The 15,364-nt window shown below is 40.0% G+C and overlaps 1 long non-coding RNA gene across 1 annotated transcript in view; it reads right to left on the bottom strand.

Moving 5' to 3' along the window:
- LOC117359229 overlaps window positions 1-15,364 on the bottom strand; it is an 81,324-nt gene that overhangs the window by 28,671 nt on the left and 37,289 nt on the right. Inside the window, exon 3 of the long non-coding RNA XR_004539191.1 lies at window positions 12,346-12,471. This is a non-coding gene — a long non-coding RNA (uncharacterized LOC117359229). The remainder of the gene's footprint in view (window positions 1-12,345; window positions 12,472-15,364) is intronic.

Below are 15,364 nucleotides of genomic sequence, written 5' to 3' on the forward strand. Positions count from 1 at the left end.
GCATTATGGTTATACAAAAAAATGTGCCAGCCATCATTTACATCCTAAAAATATTAGTCTTGCAAACTTAAGCAATACATGCAAGGAGAAAGAGTTGGCAATAATAAGGGCAATATTCAGATAGGTGATGTATTCTTAAAAGTTGATATCAACCACACACACACAGAGGGAACAATCCCAAAAATATATTCACTATCACGGAATAATGGTCTGCACTATTCTCTGAACCAAAATGAGCAGGTTATAGAATCACATTTAAATAAAAATATCATGGGAATTTTAGCTTCCTATAGGTATTATTATATTATCCTTTTATTGTTTCTTTATTTCTATTTTATTCATTATCTCTATGCACTTTGAAATTAAAATGGAAACAGGAGCAAATTTCTACCATGGAAATTTGTCCAGCTAATTTAATCAGAGTAATTGAATGTATAATGGTAGAAGGAGAGGTTCATAGAGTCTGGGCTTCTACCCCCATGACGTACAAACTAGTTTGCTGAGACAGTTATTTCAGGGATTGATTTTAATTGCAGTCTTGGTCAGGTTCTTTTCCTGCTTAGGAGTTTTATCTGAGAAGGCTGAGGGGAGATATGATTGAAGTGTACAAAATCCTGAGTGGAGTAGAATGGGTACAAATGGATCGATTTTTCGCTCTGTCAAAAATTACAAAGACTAGGGGACACTCGATGAAGTTACAGGGAGATACTTTTAAAATCAATAGGAGGAAATTTTTTTTCACTCAGAGAATAGTTAAGCTCTGGAACGCATTGCCAGAGGTTGTGGTAAAAACGGATAGCATAGCTGGTTTTGACAAATTCCCTGAGGAAAAGACCATAGTTATTAAGACGTGAGGGAATCCTCTGCTTGCCCTGGATCGGTAGCATGAAATGTTGCTACTCTTTGGGTTTTGTCCAGGTACTAGTGACCTGGATTTGCCACCTTGAGAACAGGCTATTGGGCATGATGGACCATTGGCCTATGGGAGATCATATCGTTCATATCTGATCTTGGGGCATGTCAGTGCAGACAGCCTCAGAAAATTACCACTAAAGTATCAGTGATTAACAGACCTAAGATTCTAAAGATGTGGTCTGGTACTTAAGATGAACACTAGCCCCAGCTAAATGTTCCTGCACAGAATTCACATGCATTAAGCATCAGGCCATACTGGATTGTTTATCAAGAAGATAGGCTACTTGAATGGTGCAAAGAAGCCCGAAACTAATCCCATCTACCTTTCCTGTAAGTGTTACACCTTCCTTATCAATTAAACTAACCATTGTTTCAAGCAATTTACAAATTATAAACAGAAAGATACTGGGAAAAACAATAGTTTGTATTTTTAGAATAAGATTCAAACCTATAAAAGCCTCCTCTCTGCAACCCCCCCCCCCCCCCTCTCTCTCTAGACCAGTGTTTTTCAACCTTTTTATACCCGTGGACCAGCAGAAATAAAAGAATTATTTTGTGGACCGGCATACTACTAGGACTAAAATTAAAAAACCTCGTTTCCGCTCAGTCACCTCAGTAACTATAGAAAAATAGACAAATATAGTGCAAAATATAAACAGCAGATATAAATTCTCAAAACTGACACGTTTTGATCACTAAATTGAAAATAAAATTATTTTTCCTACCTTTGCTGTCTGGTGATTTCATAAGTCTCTGGTTGCGTTTCCTTCTGTCTGTGTATCCTTTCATTTCTTTCTTTCTGCACTCAGGCCCAACAATTGTCCCTTTCTATTCCCTCCCTCTTTCCTTCCCATGTCTTTAGTGCCACCAGTGCTTCCTTCCCAAGTCCTTAGTGCCCCTTCCTATGTCTTTAGTGCCCCCAGTGCCTCCTTCCCATGCCTTTAGTACCCCCAGTGCCTCCTTCCCATGTCCTTAGTGCCCCCAGTGCCTCATTCCCATGTCCTTAATGCCCCCATGCCTCCTTCCCATGTCCTTGGTGCCCCTTCCTATGTCTTTAGTGCCCCCAGTGCCTCCTTCCCATGTCCTTAGTGCTCCTTCCTGTCTTTAGTGCCCCCAGTGCCTCCTTCCTATGTCCCCTCTCACTGCCTTCCCACACTTTGTCCCATCCCCGAAGCCAGTCTGTCTGCCTGTTCTACCTCTCTCCCTCCCTCCCTGGCCAAAGCCAGCCTGCTTGCCTGACTACCTCCTTTCCCTCCTTGCCGGCAAAAAAAAAAAAAAAACAAGCCTCCCTCCTTCCTTTCCCCTGCTCTTACCGCCCTGCAGCTGCTGCCTAAACCAGACAGGAAATCTTCTTTCCGACATCAATTCTGACGTCGGAGAGGACGTTTTGGGCCAGCCAGGTAGCGATTGGCTGGCCCAGAACGTCCTCTCCGACGTCAGAATTGACGTCGGAAAGAAGATTTCCTGTCGGGTTTAGCAGCAGCAGCAGCAATCTTGTCAGCCCTCTGCGGACTGGCAGAAATTTCCTGCGTTCCAGCACGATCTGCGGACCGGCGGTTGAAGAACAGTGCTCTAGACCACTCGCTCTCTAGAACCTGAAGCCTGGACCAACCCCCTGCCCCCTCCCTTTCTCTTTCATCTTGACTATATTGCAGGTAAACTGTCCTCTCTCTCTCTCATACACACACACACACACAAGCAGTCTCTGAATCCACAATGTATTTGCAAAGCTTATTTCTATTTCTTTCTATATATCTGTAAGCTATTTCTATATAATATATTCTTTATGCAATCACTCTTGGCTGTGCTTGTCATTTGATTTCACTTCCCACGGAATCTTCTACGAGGGTATTGAGTCCGGGACCAGGCGGTGTGTAAGGCTACCACATTATATCACTGGGGCTTGTTTGTTTCAACATTACCCCTCCAAAACCTTACATTTTGGGCAGTCGCTAATCCTTACAGCTATTCTTATGTTCTTATGATGTCTAATATGAATAGAAAAAGCACAAAGAACAAGAGAGGATGTTAATATAGTATCTTCAAAAGTATACATCCAATAATCTACCCAGCACTACATACATCAATACCTTCAAACCCCATCATACTCAAAATTGGAGAAAAGATCTCAGTGTCTAATAGGAGTATCTTCAAAAAAAATACAACTCCCACATAGACAAACCTGCCTCAATATACAGTCATTGAAACAGGAAGACACATCCTCGGTCAAAAAACTCCAAAGATAAGTGGGAAAATTTACTCTTCTTAATTCAATCACTGTTACATAAATATAAATATCAAAACGTTATCACACTTATCTGAAAAAGTAGTCTTCATAGTGCTGGGCAATAGAAGCAAGAAAAACCCACAAAGTGGAGCATGAGCAAAGTGCAAAGAGGCCACTGAGTCCCCACCACCTGCACATTGTCACCACGATTTCCAACAGGGCTCCCTGTTTTGCAAAAAGCTTTGTCAGGGAAATGAGCATTAATTATCCAGCTTCAACGCCTATTGAGGTTTTTCCTGCTTCTATTGCCCAGCACTATGAAGATTACTTTTTCAGATAAGTGTGATAACGTTACAGAATTTGGGCATTAGTGCCCTGGGCCATGATAGAAATCTCTACTGGAGCTTAATAAAAGAGGGTCTTTATTGTTGATTTGATATTTTAAAAATCTGAGGGAGGCTCTTTGATCCAATGATTGAAGTGAATGTGACCCTTGTCTACTAATGCCACTTACATTTTGAGGCTTTTTCCTACCCCTGTTATGTCATTTGAAACACATGTTTATTAGCTCTGCATAGGAGCACTGTTATAAAAGTAACTTTGTCCGAAAATTGCAACTGAAAATCTTGAATGACTGCCCTGGTACTATCTGGGTTATGCCAGGGTAGTCTGGGTTAGAGCCAAGGTAAAGCTAAAAATCATCCAGGTACCATCAAAATTCAGCCAACTAGATAGTTACCTAAGTACCAGTATTAAAGCCCAAATTCTGTAACCGGCGCCTGTTAGGCACCTATTTCAGAGGCACCCACCTAGACAGGTGTCTAACTAAATTGGTTAACAAGCTCAATTAAGCTTTTTAATCAGCAATATTTTAAACTTAGGCACCTAGCAAGAAAGAGCGATTCTGCAATAAGGCGCCTCTAAAAATTTAGACGGCCTTAAAAAAAATAGGTGCTATGCATGTTAGGCGTGGGCGTGGCTACGTGTTAGGTGCCTTGTTGCAGAATCACTGCTCTTAAACAAGCTTAAGCACTCATATAGGCGCCCAACTTTTAGTTGTGCCCAGAGCTGGCCTATTTATTGGGTACCTCCAAAATAGGTGCCGCTCAGCATGATTCATTAAACAGCACCCAATTTTACTTAAATCGTGCTGAAAAGTGCCTACATCAGTGCCTAATTTATGGGCGCTTCTTATAGAATTTACCCTTAAATGTTTGCACTGTTTCGACAATCGTCATCCTAACTTGTTGAGATTCTTATCTGACCACTGAAAATTTATATCAGTGGTACCTGGAAAACCTCTGATGGCTTCTTCATACCCAGAGATTCAGCGTTAGTATCTGGGTAAGGACTGTAAAGAGAGAGATTAGAGAAACTGGGCCTCTTCTCCCTTGAAAACAGGAGACTGAGAAAGGATATGATCGAAACATTCAAGATAATGAAGGGAATAGACTTAGTAGATAAAGACAGGTTGTTCACTCTCTCCAAGGTAGAGAGAACGAGAGGGCATAGATTCTGTACAAACATAAGGAAGTTCTTTTTCACCCAGAGAGTGGTGGAAAACTGGAACGCTCTTCCGGAGGCTGTCGTAGGGGAAAACACCCTCCAGGGATTCAAGACAAAGTTAGACAAGTTCCTGCTGAACTGGAACGTATGCAGGTAGGGCTGGTCTCAGTTAGGGCACTGGTCTTTGACCTAGAGGCCACCGCGGGTGTGGACTGCTGGGCACAATGGACCACTGGTCTGACCCAGCAGCGGCAATTCTTATGTTCTTATAGCAGGGGTAGGTAACCACCAGTGGCTCTCCTCTACCCCCTCTCCTTCTGTGCCCCCTCTCGCTCCTTCAGCTCTAATATGCCACACTTGCGCCCTTCCTTTCCACCCCCATACCTCTTTACATCTTCGTCAGCATAAGCAGCTTCTCCAGCCTGCTGCTCACCCTGGCATTGGCTTTCCCTCTGACATCACTTCTTGGCCCTGTGACCCAGAAGTGATGTCAGAGGGAGCCAGGCCAGCGTGAGCAGCAGGATAGAGTAGTTGCTCGCACTGGCGAAGATTTTAAAGAGGTACTGGGGGGTGGGGAAGGGAGGGCATGAGTGTAGCATGGGGGGGCCGAGAGGTGCTGACGCCCCCACCAAGACGGCGCCTGGGGCAGTCCGCCCCCCCCCCCCATGCCACTGGCAACCACAGTCCTCAAGGGCAACAACCCAGTTGGATTTTCAAGATTTCCCAAATCAATATGCATAATATTGATTTGCATGCACTGCTTCCACTGTATACAAAAATATGCCATGCATATTCATTAAGTAAATCTTGAAAACCCAACTTGGTTGCGGCACTCGAAGACCACAACTGCCAACCTCTGTGGCACAGAATACTAGCATAATGCAGCATCAACAGGCCGAACCAATATGTACTCACAGTTACACCAAGCATAGAGCTGTGTAAGCCTGGGTACCTTACTGCATCAGGGTGGCATATAACTAATAGTAGTCTATAAGTTACGCATATAAAAAATGGGAACTATGTCCATGATCCATCTATGTGCATTCTTTCATTTGCAGGCTATATAAGTTAGGTATGCCATATAGTGGTGTTTTGTCACCATGCTGGCATTTCATGTGTTAAGTGTACAAAATTCTAGACATTTACATGCGCAGGGGCAAATAAATGCAGGCATCTAGATTATAGAATTGCCCTTCATGTGCATTGAAAACAATAGCTTTTTTATTCACATTCTGAGTTCTAGAAGACAGATAATTTCTTTGAACACAGTTTGAGGAAGATCAGTAGTACAAAAGTTAAGAAGTGCAGATGCCAGAATTAATGAACAGAGACATTGTAGGTAATAAACAGTCTCTCTATTATCTTGATTGTTTTCATGCTTCTGAGGTTCAGAACTCACCAAGAGTGACCAATGACTTTTTATATAGTTGTCTAGGGCTGCCAAGTTTTATATTTAAAGAATCATCTGTTTTTCTTTTTCCATTCACATAGAGTAAAGTCCAAATTGCAATCTGAATATATGAGTTTAGATTTTTTTAACATAGTACTTTACAAACTCAAATCTCATTTTAGAAATGAATGTAACAATTTTTTTAAAAAATTGCTTCTAAAGCACCAGTTTATATTCCTTCACCGTGACTTCTCAGTAATTTGAGAGTTTCAAGTTTTATTTAAAATTTGATTTGACCGCTTATCAAGCTTCTAAGCAATTTACAATTTAAAAAAAAGGGGAAAAGACATGTGGAGGGGCATAATCAAAAGAAACGTCTAAGTCCGATTTGGCCTAAGTTACAAGGCATTTTCAAAAAATATGTCTAGCATTTTTTCAAAAATCGTCCAACTGTACGTCCAGCGTCTGATCACCAGACCACTAAGTCATCCATCTTTATACCCCATTTTCGACCAAAAATTCATCCAACTCAAAAACACTTAGAAAAAGACCTCTTGGGCATGGAAGGAGCCAGAAAAGTAAGGGACTGGACACCCGGATATGGCAACAGAGTAGTGGAGCACCTTACGGGCACTGCTGTGAACTTCACAAAAAGGGTGCCACATAAACATCTCACAACAGCTCCCTTATAATAATAATAATAATTTTATTTTTATATACCGCCAAAGTAGTTTGAGGCGGTTTACAATAAGAAGAGCTGGACAGTCAGTGAAAAAAAAAAATAACAATGAAGTCTTTGAATACATGAATATTTGTGGGGAGGAAGAGAGACAGAGTAAGAGTCGCATGTAAGTACAATACCAGGAGACATGCAAGTACAATACTGGGGTAAGGCTTTAAGAGTTCTAGGTTACAAATCGGTTAAACAGGTTGGTTTGGACTAGTTTTCTGAAGTTAAGGTAGGATGAAGAGTGCATGATGATGTTACCTAGCCAGCCGTTCTGTTGACTTGCTTAGAAAGCAAGAGCTCTGTTGAGGAATCTAAGTCATGGTGAGCTCCCCAAAACACCCCCAGAATCTACTAGACCCACCTATCTACTACTCCAATAGCCCTTATGGCTGCAGGAGCCACTTATATGGCAATACAAAAGGGTTTGGGGGTTTTTTTTGGGGGGTGCACGTTTCTCCATGAATGCAGTGATTACAGTGGCTTATGGGCCTGGGTCCTCCTCTCCATGGTTCACTAACCCACCCCCAAGAACACTTAAGCCACCTCTGTGAAGCTCTACTAGGCTTTCCTATGCCATGCTGCCAGGTGCTGATGTTCTGGAGGCAGATATGCAAAGTTGTTATTACGTTTTTTTTATGGGGGTGGGGGGTTAGTGATTACTGGGGCAGTGTGTGGGGGTCTGTACTTTGTGTCTGCAGTGCTTATCTGGTCACTTTGGATGCCTTCTTGTGACTTAGACCTGGTTTTAGATGGCCTAAGTCACAACGTCCAAGTTCCGTCTTGGCTGTGTTGTAAAACTTTTGGTTATACATGCAGTACAAATAAGTCTAGGACGGCCCACATCCCGCCCAAATCCCGCCCTCGACACTTCTCCTGAAATGCCCCTTTTAGCTCTGGTCGTTCAGCAGCACTGTGAAGGCCTAGGTCATTTTTACATACATCTAAAACCCAGTTTGATTATCAGCACTTGGATGACTTATGTTACTGATCGTCCAAGTGCTGTTTTAGGCTGGTTTTTATATGTTTTTCTGTTTCGATTATGAGCTCCACAGTGTGTTAGAGCAGACATTAACATGGACTAGGACATAGTAATATAGTAACATATTGGCAGATGCCCGGTACAAGATGGAAACCGGGAATAACTACAATGATTATAGTATAGAAGAACATAAATGGTAACAACATCAGGAGTGACATTAAAAGTCAGATATGCCATTTTAAACTCAGGAGGTGACAGGGAAGAAACACATAAGTGTTGTTTTTGCCCCACCATAGCACTACAGAATGCTGCTGTCAAGCTCCTACATAGCTGTAAGAAGTTTGATCGTGTCACTCCACTCATGGTTTCCACAAACATATTCCCAGTATTTTACAAAGAATATTCTCTGTCATCAGATTCAGTCCTCAAGTTTATACTCCTTCTTGTTTAGTCTCCTGATCCCTGCGATCTGCAGCCCAAGACCTCTTGGCAGTCCTATCCTTTGGTATGGTTTTCTTGGCTTATACTCTACTTGGCTGATACTCTACTTTGGTATGGTTTCCAGTGGCTGATACTCTACTTTGACCAACGGACACATTATTATTTTTTTATTCTCATTTATTTAGTGCTACAACAATAAGTCAAATAAATATAGCTGATATTTGTTTTTACCATAAGTTCAAGATTCAGACTCCTGAGGCAGGCCATAGTGGCCCAAACACATACGTGTAAAGTCTTGATTAATGCAATAAAGTTATTGAGCACCTTTGTTGTTTCTTTTATATTACTGTTCTCCTAGAACAAGCAGGATGAGTCGAACACATATGGGTAATATTCCATTCATCAGATAAGCTCTCCAATAGTTCAGAGAGATTTTTTTTCTCTCTGAGCATTTGTGGTTCTGGGACCCCTCTGGGCATGCTCAGGCACCACTCATTCCCCCCTGCATCCCCATATTCCCTCAATCTTTAGTCTCTGCCTGTTCCCAATGGTCGGCTTCTTCAGAGCTCTCCAATGAACAACTTACTCACCAATTCCACCCTCCACCAAGACCTGAATCTCAAAAGGGGGCGTGACCAGGAAAAGAGCTTGGGCGAATTGTGGGCATTCCAAAAAGTGTTATTGAATATGTCCAATCTACACACAGGTGCAGGTCTTTTGGCCTAGTTTTTCCTGGCCTAAATTAATGTGCCTAAATGTTAGTGGCACATTCAGCTGTTAAGTACGATTCTATAAAAGAGTGTGTGCCTTTTTATAGAATCATGCTAAGCACCGTTCTGATCGACACCAATTTTTTTATTTTTAATGCACCACTTACAGAATCAGGCCCTAAATCTCCCCATGTAGGCATGTGTGGAGGAAGGGAAAATGTGCCATTGTGTTAGACTGTAAGTATACAATCGATTTATTGTACTGTAGAATTTTCATCAATATTGCGTACTATGTGACCTTGTGTACATCATCACTTAATGTCCCAATGCTTTCTCTCAATATTGTCTTAAAACACTCTTAAACTATGATTGATTGATTATCCTGAAAAAGTGCTGAGTACAAAGGACTGAAACTGCTTATTGCCACTTCGTACTAGCTACAAATGATGATGCCAACTGAATATTTAGCAGCTCATGATGTTTAGGAATCTAAAAACTAGCATTTAAAAGAGTTAATGGTCCAAAAGTCAGATGTCTAAGACATTTGGTTCATAAAGCAGTAAAGCTATGAATTTTTACAAAGCAGATTTTATGCTGCACAAAAGTCATTTGTGCTGATGGTGTTGCAGGCATTAAAACTTTCACAAGAAATCCTTCAGATAGAAAAGGATGCAGAACTCTTAGCAAAATGTCACAGTGCCCTAATAAATAAATTGGGGTGCTCCCAGTTTTGAGGCTATCGGGTAATGGTTTTGTGTTTTTATACATACACTCATTAAATCTACAACAAACACAAAAGAAATTGAAATCCGCCAGGCTAATATTCAGTGCTGCATTTGTTGTGTCTTTAATGCAATGACTGTAGTGTTTAAATCTATTCAATATATCAGAACTGCTATCTGGATGGCAAGGGGCACTGTATAACCATATGCATCAGTGACTATCACTAGCTCTACGGATAAGAGCAATATTTAGCCACTTTCTAGTACAGTTGGATGGAATACCCAAAATTCTGCTTTTGCTGTGACCCAGCAATAGGTAGTTAATGCTGAATTGATCTGTAAGAATTTTCAGAATAGCACCTCTTAATATTTGCAGTTAAGGTACTTATCCACATTAAGAGCAATTCTATCATCTAAGCCAGGGGTAGGCAATTCTGGTCCTGGAGCGCTGGAGCCAGGTCAGGTTTTCAGGATATCCACAATAAATATGAACGAGATAGATTTGCATCTCAAGGAGGCAGTGCATGCAAATCCATCTCATACATATTCATGGTTGAGATCCTGAAAACCTGACCTGTCTCTCAAGGACCGGAATTGCCTACCCCTGATCTAGGCGCCTGCAATTCCATGCCCTTTGTAGACATAAATGCTAGACTACTAGCACATATGCATGTAAGTGTGCATTAACCCATAAAATTGCCAGCAGAGTTGCTAAGTGCGATTCTACACTTGACTTGCATGGGGCATATTTGCAAGGGAGATTTACACAGGTGTGAAACACAGGCAGCACATGGACGGGGCTTCCATTTATGTGTGCAATTTAGAGAAAACTGTAAGCTGGGTGTGGTCTTGTTGTACTTAGGCACCCATACATACACATGAGAACATAAGAATAGCCTCACTGGGTCAGACCAATAGTCCATCAAGCCCAGTAGCCCGTTCTCCCGGTGGCCAATCCAGATCACTAGAATCTGGCCAAAACCAAAAGAGCAGCAACATTCTATGCTACCGATCCAGGGCAAGCGGTGGCTTCCCCCGCGTCTGTCTCAATAACAGACTATGGACATTTTCTCCAGGAAATTGTCCAAACCTTTCTAACAACCTAACTTAGGCGCACACATTTAGACCAAGAAAACCCTGGTATAAATACAGTGCTAAACGCTAAGATACCTAGTGACATCCAATGCTGCTTAGGCAGTGCTAAGCGTGATTCTATACAGCAAGTCTAACTTTTATAGAATCATGCTTAGCACTGCACTGCTCGGTGCTGATTTTTTTAGGCAACATATGTAGAATCTGACCCTATGTGTAAGGAGTGTGCACTGCGTGACTGGTGAATTCCTATATGTTCAAACTAATGGAGATTTGGAATGTAATTCCACTTGTAATAAGAGACTTAAATTATTTTCAAATATTCCGTAGAATATTGAAAACATTAATATTCTCTAAGTATCTAACATCTCGCTTCTCTGAACTTTCTTTATCGGGTTTTTTTTTTTTTCTTTCAGTTTATTTTCTTCTTCTCGGTTTATTTAATCTTTAACACTATTGTTGTTATTATTAGTTCATGATTGTTAACTGAGTCGAGCTCCATTTTCCATTGAGATGACCTGTTCTATAAACTTAAGTTTTAGTTTAGTTTAGTACAGTGTACACTATTATCTATGGATGACATTCATTTCAAACAATAGCCCATCCCTAGTGTGTGATACTTCTTAAACTCAAGCTCCTGGTGTTCCTGTCCAAGGTACTAGAATGCAATGAGACAGGTAGTGAAAGGGTATATTCCTGCCCTGACACTATACCACTGATATCTCTGGTGGGTGCCAGAGGAATGATTGCCTCTTTGGTGGGGGATGGAGATAATACTTTTCTTAATTCTGGTACTAGGGAGGGCTCAAGTGATGCTTTTAGCAGGCATAGGATGTTACTGGGGGTTTGGGTTGTGATCAGGAAGGTCGGGATGGTTTGCCACAAGTGGAGAGCAGCTACCTCAATTAACAAAAACTGCCCTGAAACAAGTGAAATAAAACAAAATCATAAAAGCAAAAAAACTTTCAAGCAATACAGGAAACTATATAACAATGTTTTGTTTTGTTTTTCCCTGCTATCCTTATTTAACACCTAGCAAAAGGCAATTGTAAAATGTTTGCACCTTAGCAATTATTTGGTAAATAATGTGGGGGTAAGAGCTTACCACTCTACTTAGAGTGTGGTGCAGTGGTTACAGCCTCAGCACTCTGAAGTTGTGGGTTCAAACCCACGTTGCTCCTTCTGACCATGGGCAAGTCACTTAATCCCCCCATTGCCCCAGGTACATTAGATAGATTGTGAGCCCACCAGGACAGACAGGGGGAAAATGCTTGAGTACCTGAATAAATTCATGTAAATCGTTCTGAGCTTCCCTGCAAGAACAGTATAGAAAATTAAATAAATAAGTATCCAATAAACTCTAATTTGTAAGGAATGATGAATTAGCCTACTGAAGGGACATAATCCTCTGAATGTTATCAAGTTCAGGTCCAGATATTCTTTGCCCTATATGATCTGAAAAATCATTTATTCAAAAAAGAGGCAGAAACGTAAATGGAGAAAGTGTTTTAAACATATCAAGATAAAAAGTAAAATATGAGTGTTTAGTCCATGCTATCGCGAGAAAATCAACATAACTAGCTATGTTTAAGAAGTACACTGTACCTTTTAATGTAGAAAATGTAATACTAACCAAGAAGGTGTTTTTCTAGTGATTCTTGCATGAAATGGCATCCCCAGACATTGTATCTCAATCAAAGAGATGCTTATTTTATTTTCAAATATTTCAAATTACTCTCCAAAACAGTTTTTCAACATTCTGTTGGAAGAAAGCAGTTGGGAAAAAATGATTTTCTACAGTAGATTAACTGGTCAGTCCTCAACACTGCTGAAATAAAAAAAATACTATATGGCTGGTATAACCAATACTAGTGAATATATCAATGTAAACTCTAAAAATTAATTTACCATTCATTTAATTACAAATAGTATGTACCAAAAAGGACTAAATACAGGGCTCCTTTTACATGCATACTTTATAAAATACTGCATATAGGGGTCCTTTTTCTAAGGCACGCTAGCCGATTTAGCTAACGTGCCCAGTATATTCTTTGGATGCGTTAGTATTTAGCGTGCACTAATATTTAGCGCACGCTAAATCAGCTAGCGCACCTTAGTAAAAGAGGGGGATAATTCTGTAGTATTGTGGGGAAGTTAAATAATTAAAAACAACCCTCCCCCCTTTACAAAACTGCAGAAGTGTTTTTTAGTGTCAGCCAGCGCGCTTAATGCTCTGTGCTGCTCCCGACGCTCACAGGAATTCTATGAGTGTCAGGAGCAGCACAGAGCATTCAGAGCGCTGGCCTGCAATAAAAACTGCTTCTGTGGTTTTGTAAAAAAAAAAAGGGGAGAGAGGAGTAAATCATCATAAACATTACTTTTCCCAGTATATCTTATCTATAATGACTGGAATGGTGCACATGGAATCTTATTATTTTCTTCATATACATAAGCATTGATCAGTTACCCAACTCTTCCTTGTTCCAAACAGTTACTATACTACCATGGAGGATTTTAAAGCCCAAGCCTGTTACATTAGCTCAACTTTTATTTCATTGCTCTAATCTACAATTATTCATATTAGATTTAGATAAATCTATTCCATTTACATATAAAATTCTCATTTTACGTTCTTCCAACCCTGACATTACCATTCTAGATCATCAAACAAAACCTTTCAATATCCTACTTGCTATTGTTACTCATTTAATCATATGTAACTGGAAAGATAATACAAAACTCAGCTTCACAGGATGGTGGAGTTACATATGTTCCATACGTAATTATGAAGTCATCGCTATTAAAAAAAAACATACATTATTACATTTTAATAGAGTATGGGCACTTATAGACAACTTCTGCAATAAACATAATACAATATAAATGATCTATTCATTATTTAATCCTTAAATCTTTAATACAGCTTGTTTTGTTATTCTATTACCCTAATAAGCATTCATGTTTATGTACAACTGTTTTTGATGGTTAAAAGTTACTATAATTATTCTATACTTTTTTCTTGTAATATCTAAAAATCAATAAAATTTATTGGAAAAAAGAACTATTGTTGAATTTATCAGTAAAAACAAACAGAAGACCTATTAATATTTATCTTACCTCATACAAGTTTATCATTGACTATTATTCAAATTATTCATAAACATTGGAATGTCTTGTTACCTGTGAGGATCTATAATCAGAAAATAATAGTAAATATTGAAGAACTAAGGCCAGTACTGGGCAGACTTGCACGGTCTGTGTCTTTATATGTGTAGATGGACTGGAGTGAGCTTTGACAGAGATTTCAGTAGTTAGAACCTAAGAACAGTACCGGGCAAAGCTTTGGATTCTTGCCCAGAAATAGCTAAGAAGAAGAAAAAAAACAACAACAAATTTGTAGATTGAATCAGGTTGGGCAGATTAGCTGGATCATTTGGGTCTTTATCTGCCATCATCTACTATTTTACTACGTAACAACAAGACCAATGAACCTTAGATTGACGGAACACAAAACTCAGATTCATATGGGGCAGGAGTCTGCCCCGTTGGTTGCTCATTGGAAGGAGAAAAAACATTCAGTAATTTATTTTTGCTAAGAATGTTATAATGCCTTTGTAGTGCTCAGTGGTGCGACCTCATCTTGATTGTTGCGTTTAGTTCTGGTCTCCTTATCTCAAAAAAAGATATAGCGGCATTAGAAAAAGTTTGATTTTTGACTCGAAGTTCGATTATCAGTACTTGGACGTTCTGGTGACTAAGATGTCCAAGTGCTAGTTAAGGATGCTTTTTAGACATTTATATTTTTTGATTATGAGCCCCATAGATTACAGTGGAGCAGATATAACTTTGTGCAAGTCCATTTGTGCTAGGGTGCTAGTTCTGGGATTATTTTTTAAAAGGCACATGTATGTGTAGGTTACTTTGATAAATTAGGTATGTTTTTCAAATTTGTTATATGCCCCCTATCATACACCGTGGCCAAATTCCATAAACTCCGCCGAAGTGCACCTATATTGTAAGCGCTGCTCACTGCTGTTTATAGAATCCCACCTAGCGATGCCTAAGCATACTTAAGCATTGCAAGACATCCTAGAGGTAGGTAACTGTATATTAAGCCGGGTTTTACAGGTCCTAATTTACTAGCACCTAACTCAGATGCCTAGTGATGCTTAACTTAACCATGCCTATTATCCGCCCCTAGCCATGCCTATTTTTCAGGAAGGCCTCATTAGGTATTGGAAGGCACCTCCACTTAGACGTTGGTAGGCGCAGCACTGAAAACTATGCCTAACTTTTAGGTGTTTTTAAATTGCTTATTCAATTAACTTCAATGGCACAATCAATTACCACGCCATTTAAGCTAATTGAACTAATTTAGGATAAATGTGGATTTTACTACTACTACTATTAATTATTTCTACAGCGCTACCAGATGCATGCAGCACTGCACAGAATCACAAAGGAGTAAGAAAATAGTCCCTGCTTGAAAGAGCTTACAATCTAAACAAGCAAGACAGACAAACAAACAGGATGTCATGGATACAGTTAAGGGGAAACGGTTAATCAGCGGGCTGGGTTGGAAGGCAGAGGAGTAGGGTTAAGGATTGAAAGCTATATCAAAAAAAGGTGGGATTTCAGTCTTCTTTTAAACA

This window comes from Geotrypetes seraphini, chromosome 4 (assembly GCF_902459505.1).
Source record: "Geotrypetes seraphini chromosome 4, aGeoSer1.1, whole genome shotgun sequence".
Taxonomy (NCBI): domain Eukaryota; kingdom Metazoa; phylum Chordata; class Amphibia; order Gymnophiona; family Dermophiidae; genus Geotrypetes; species Geotrypetes seraphini.